The 6006-nt window shown below is 37.7% G+C and overlaps 1 pseudogene; it reads right to left on the bottom strand.

Annotated features, from left to right (window-relative positions):
* Nucleotides 1-2961: 2961 nt before the first annotated feature.
* On the bottom strand, nt 2962-3529 carry LOC102494344 (RING-box protein 2 pseudogene; annotated as a pseudogene).
* Between the last annotated feature and the right edge of the window lie 2477 nt (nt 3530-6006).

The following is a 6006-nucleotide window of genomic DNA, read 5'->3' as shown; positions in this document are numbered from 1 at the left end:
CTTGGGACCAGCCAGCAAGTGGTGTGGTGGTTGAAGCACTAGGCTCCACATGACCAACCATGGTTTAAGTCCTGAACTGGGTGGCTTCCTTTCTTGTTTTCTCTCTTTCTCTCCCTCCATCCCTCTCTTTCTCTGGTTAAAATAAGCTAAATAAATAAAATAAATGAATAAAGTTAACAAATAATTCTTTTTTAAAAAAAGGAAGAAACATACATTGCTCCTGGTTTAAAAAAAATAATGGAACATAAGATTTTGAGTGGACATTGTATCACTTATGAAATCTTAAAAAACTGAGTTATAAGTTGTTAATAGACTGATAATAATGTAGGCATATATTGCTGAAATTATTTTAAGGTCTTTATGTTGCATCCTTTTATTACCATAATAAAGCAGACAAATGGACATGTTCACACTAAAAATGAAGCATTCTTTTGTTCATTTGTTTAGTTTGCTATAGGGCACATGTGCTCACTGGAGAGAGACAGAAAAAGATGAATACTGAGAAATTACACCTTGGAGGGATGGCCACAGGGCAATCCTTTCTCCTCTTTTCTCCCCTGGGGATTTTGGGCATGCACACATACCTACCTGGGTGTGTTTTTACAGCTTTCAGTGTAGGACTCAACTGTAGTTGGCCCTGTGGGATCCAGCTCCTTAACCTCTATACCACCTGCTGACCCACAAAAATGAGTATATTGAAATTAAGATTGAATGTATAAAGAATATATTTTTTTAAATATAAAGTAATAAATTACCTTTTAAAAAGATTTAATTGGGTGGTTACCTAGACAGTTTGTTACAGATTTCCAAAATGAACTAAATGGCTCTATCTCATAATGCTTTTCATTCACTACCTGTTTTATATCTTGCTAGGTAGTTTAATTTTATTTACATCAATTTGAATGGAAATACTTTAGTCTCAGATTATGTATTCTTTTTTTTTTTTTTAGACAAGATTTTGTTTTCCCCACCCTCCTGCCCTCCTGCCTCAGCCTCTCAGCTGAGACTACAGGTAAGCAACCATGCCCAATTCTTTTTTCAGACATTATCACATTGTTTTCCAGGTCATGCGTGAGCTTCCTTATTTTCCCTGAGTTGCTAAAACTGCCGGCACACATCACTGTGCTCAGTCATTAGGTTGGGCCTGAAGTCGAACTCCAGCCTCTCACATGGTTCCAGCCTGCAGAAAGTAGCATCTTAGCAGCCCACCTTAGCTGAGCCTCAAATGATGTATTCTGATGACCTCAAAATTCTTTAATGACATCTACTATTCTTTAAATCATAATTTGAGACAAATGTAGTTAATTGGGTCAAAACTTTTTAGTCTTCCCGCTGTTATTTATAATTTATTTTGAACATTTCTACAAATAATTTACTCATTATTTTATTTCAAGGCTCTGTTACTCTCATTTAGATATTACTTTGTTCTGCACAAAGATAATTAGCTATCTGTGATTTATGAATGATCTCCATTTCAACCTAATGAGAGGGGTTTGCAGAGTTCACATACCACAGGAATGGAGTGAGTACTGGGAAGAGATGTAGTTGAGGCCAGGGAAGGAGGTAGAGGCTGGTTACCTAAAGACTACCTTGAAGGCTGTTGGAATTGTCCTTTTATTCTATAATAGGAATCTTTTGGGAGTATTCTGGAGCAGAGATTGAATTTGTGAGGAACTCTGGAATTAATTTGAAACCTCTCATGAAAAGAAATATAAAAGGTTAATTTGAAACCTCTTCTAAAAAAGATACAAAAGGTTAAAAGAGAGTGTGCCCTCCCATCCTCACCCACAGGCACTGTCGAGCCTTGCAGATTCCTCAGAGGAGGAAGGACAAATGGGTTAAGGGAAAGTTTCTCCTGTCTAAGTAACCCAGTACTGATTAGGCAGGAAGATAGCCCCTTAAGTACACCCTGAACTGAATCAGTAATAAACAGGGATGTGTGAACACAAGGAAAAAAGGAGAAGTGATGTATGTGGAGATGTTTTTAGTGTATATATTACGGTAATATATTACTACCATAACTGAGTAATATCGTGATTTATAACATCAGTAATGGGATTATCTTATCAGGTAACTATGAGACAGCTTCAATAAGAATTGGCTGAGGCCTTATGCCAGGGGCCTCACTGGAGGTTATATCACATAATCACATTAATTTAGAAGACAAAACCCAGGATTTATTTTTTTAAAGGTAAATAGAATAAACCATTTATTAAAATATGATAAAATAAACTTTTTTACCCAAAGCTACAATGGTAAACTCTTCCCTTTATTAACACAGTTTAATCACAACATAATTTAACCAGAGTTAGAAAACACTGCAGTCCTTTCCCACTCAATGTCTCAATGATGATGTGAGGTTTTCTTGATGAGTCACAGATGTAACTTGGAGGACAAGCAAAATCTCATTTACCCAGAGGTTAAATTTTGTTAATATTTATCCTGTTCACTGGTCCAAACTTAAAATTCTCAAATATAGATGTCATGGATCATCCTCCCTTCCCACCAAAAATAGATATTAGGAACGAATTAAGGATAAGGATTTTAAACTGCACTTTGTTACTATTACATTCTCTGTTTAACTGGTCAACCATAAGTGTGCACAAAGTTCTCTGAATGGACCAGACTCCACAGCCCCCACCTACACACTGATAGATTATAAAGGTCATTCAGTCTGGAGTTTGCTCCTTTTTTTAAGCACTTCTGAGCAATGTGTATGACACACACTACAGAGATAGGAAAGACGATCTTTAATAAATTACTTTCTTAATTGTAGAGGATTTCTAAAAATAAAATCAAGAAACCCTAAGCCATGCCTCACGGAGTCCCAAAGGCCCACAGATTCGTGGGCTCCTGTGTGAAGAATGAACTTCCTGGAGTGTTCTGGCTTTCTCAGGGCACTTGGTAACAAGATCTACCAGGGCTCTTCTGGATAACTGCACCGAGGAAGCTTCCTCACCCTCATTTGCCGATTCTTTGGACCACCCAGTCCTGCTGGCAGAGAGGGCAGCGATTGTTCTGTTTCACCCACAGGGACATGCAGCAGTTATGGAAGGAATGATTACATTCTCCCCAGATGACAACACAGTCCTCTTGTTTGTTTACAGCTTGACATCTAAGACACGCATCCATCACCTGGAACCTGCAGATGGCGCATATATCACATTCCACATCCCAGCTTCACATGGCCACTGAGTTCCACTTCTTGAGAGAGAACATCTTGTAGTTTCCCTCCACCCCCGCTCCCTGGCTTTGGAGCCCACGCTCCTGGAGTGAGAGGACAGGGCAGAGGGCTCCTCGCCATCTTCCATATTGGCCATGGCAGCGGCGCAGAGACGGAAACCCAGGATTTAAAGAAGGGGTTAAGGGAACCAGCAGTTAGCGTAATGGCTATGTCGCTGGACTCCCACATAGTTGACCGCGGTTCCTGGTGACTTAAATCAGATCAGAATTCCAGTACTAGTATAGTATTCTCGACTGGATAGGGCTGAGAAGTATTTCATGATGGGTAAAGTCTTTTTACAAGCAAAATGAGAAATAGTGATTGTTTAAAAGAATAATTAGAATAATAATGATGGGGAAAAACATAGAAAAGATATTGAATGATGAAGTGGGGAGATTAATGTCTCTGTACTGACTGACATGCATGGCATTCCCTTTTGAAAAAGCAATGTAATACACTGTAAAGTTATATGTAATCCAATGTAATATAAAGAAGATTATGATGATAATAAAAATAAATAAATAAAAGAATTCCAGTACTATAAAATTTAACATGTTAACAGTACATCAACAGCTCATTGAATAATATAACGAATTTGAGGATACACATTTACGGGACAGCTGTCTTATATACTTTTGATAGAATCACTGTGCTGTGCTTTCTGTGTTTTTGCCTTCTATTCATCCAGTTTTGTTTGTTCAGACTGGCCTCATGGTTTTTTCTTCACAAAGCTTTCTCTGGCTATTTTGACTTTCATGTCCCTTCTCTTTCCAGCACTTGTCCAGTCTGTGCAGAACAATTTAACAATTTTACATTGCTTTTATTTTTTCATGAGAGATAACCTTGTCTAAGTATAAATTTGTTTAAGGAGGGCATAATATCTGATATGCATGTCACCTATTCTTGTTGAATTGAAAATATTTTACCTTAATCTGTCATTAAGAAAAAAATTACCGCATACCATGCCAATAATTTTTTTCTCTGAGATAGTAACATAATAGAACTTTTATTCCACACTTAAAGCATTTTAAATTGGAGTAGTCTCTTAGAGGGAAATTGCTAAGTTAAATATGCAAGTGTATGGGGGAGGGGGCTACATATACATTCATTATCTAACTAGGACTGGTATTTCTATCAATTTATAACATTTTTCTACCAGAAAGTCTCTGGCTTCAGTTTTTCTGATATGCCATAATGTGTATCAGCTCGTGAGGATGCTGCTAACGCAGAGCCCAACATAAGCCATTGCTAGGAATGAATCTGTGCACCTTGCTTTAGTGACACAACCAGTATGTTCAGGTTGAGGCATCAGCTCACCTGTGATGTCACGTTAGTTATGTGCCATTCAATCCCAGAGATGCTATGTATGTCACAGCATGTGATCATGGTGCACTGGGTAGTGCAGAGAGAAAGTAAGGTGCGCGCTTTAGAAGTGAGCATCATCCAGTTGGCCAGTGGGACAGGTGAGAGGTCTGTGAAGCACTGGGGCATACTTTGGACCTCGTGTTCCCACTTGCTGCCACGTCACACAGTGGTGTGAAAACAAGTCAGTGCAATGTCTAGGGGCATGCCACCTACCTAAAGCATCAGATTTTTTAAATAACTTTTTTTAAATTTAATATATTTTATTTTAATTTATGTCATCCATTCAATCACTATACACCACTTTGCTCATAAAGTGAATTTTCCAACATGAATACATTTCATGTTGAAATGTAGACCAGTTGCGGACACTGCACACATTATCATCAACAGATAATAATCTATTTCTGTGTCCCATAAATGTCTTGTGTCTCTATTTTTCTTCTTAATGTCTTTCCTCAAGACTCTCCTCCTTCTGTCAGCTTCTTCCCATACTGAATCCAGTATCCATAACAAAATTTTCCATGTTTCAGTATCCTCTAATCATTCAGTTTCAGCCATAGAGTGCCAACAGTTAGTATAGATTAAGTGGAAGCATACAATGTCTTTCTTTCATAGCCTGACTTGCTTTACTCAGCAGTAAATCTTCTATATCTGTCCACTTTCTTTCAAAAGCCAAGGTTGTCTTTTTATTTTTTTTATGGCTGAGTAGTATTCCATAGAGTAAATGTAGCATACTTTTTCAATCTTTCTGTTCTGGACATTTGGATTGGTTCTATGTGTTAGCAATTGTGAATAATGCCACAGTAAACATAGATGTGCAAGCACTTTTCTGATTAAGCATTCTTCTTTGGGTAGATACACAGGAGTGTGATTGCTGGATCATACAGTAGTTCTATTTGTAGGTCTTCGAGGAGTCTCCACATTGTTCTCCACAGTGGCTGGACCAATTTACATTCCAACCAGCAGTGTAGGAAGAGTTCCTTTTTCATCACAGCCCTTCCAGCACTTAACATTTATTGCATATTTTAAATCTTAGTCATTTTGAGTGAGGTTAGGTGGTATCTTATTGTGGTTTTGATCTGCATCTTCCTTATGATGAGGGATGTTGAGCATTATTCATATGCTTTGGGGATGTTCAAATGTCTTCCTTAGAGAGTTGTTTTTTCAGTTCATTTTCCCATCTTTTAATTGGGTTCATTTTCCTTTTTCATGTAAGCTGCTTGAGTTCCCTGTGCATTCTGGTTCAGTCCCTTATCTGAAGCATAGTTTACAAAAATATTCTCCCATTCCAAGAGTTACTGATTCACACTAATTACTATGTCTTTTGCTGTGCTGAAACTATTTAATCTGATGTAATCCCATTTGCCTATTTTTGAGATTATTGACTGTGCTTTGGACATCTTATTTAGGAAGTCTTT

Source organism: Tupaia chinensis, unplaced genomic scaffold (assembly GCF_000334495.1).
Source record: "Tupaia chinensis unplaced genomic scaffold, TupChi_1.0 Scaffold143636_1, whole genome shotgun sequence".
Lineage (NCBI taxonomy): Eukaryota > Metazoa > Chordata > Mammalia > Scandentia > Tupaiidae > Tupaia > Tupaia belangeri.
The sequence above is the reverse complement of the archived record's forward strand: the minus strand, read 5'-3'. Positions and strand labels throughout refer to the sequence as shown.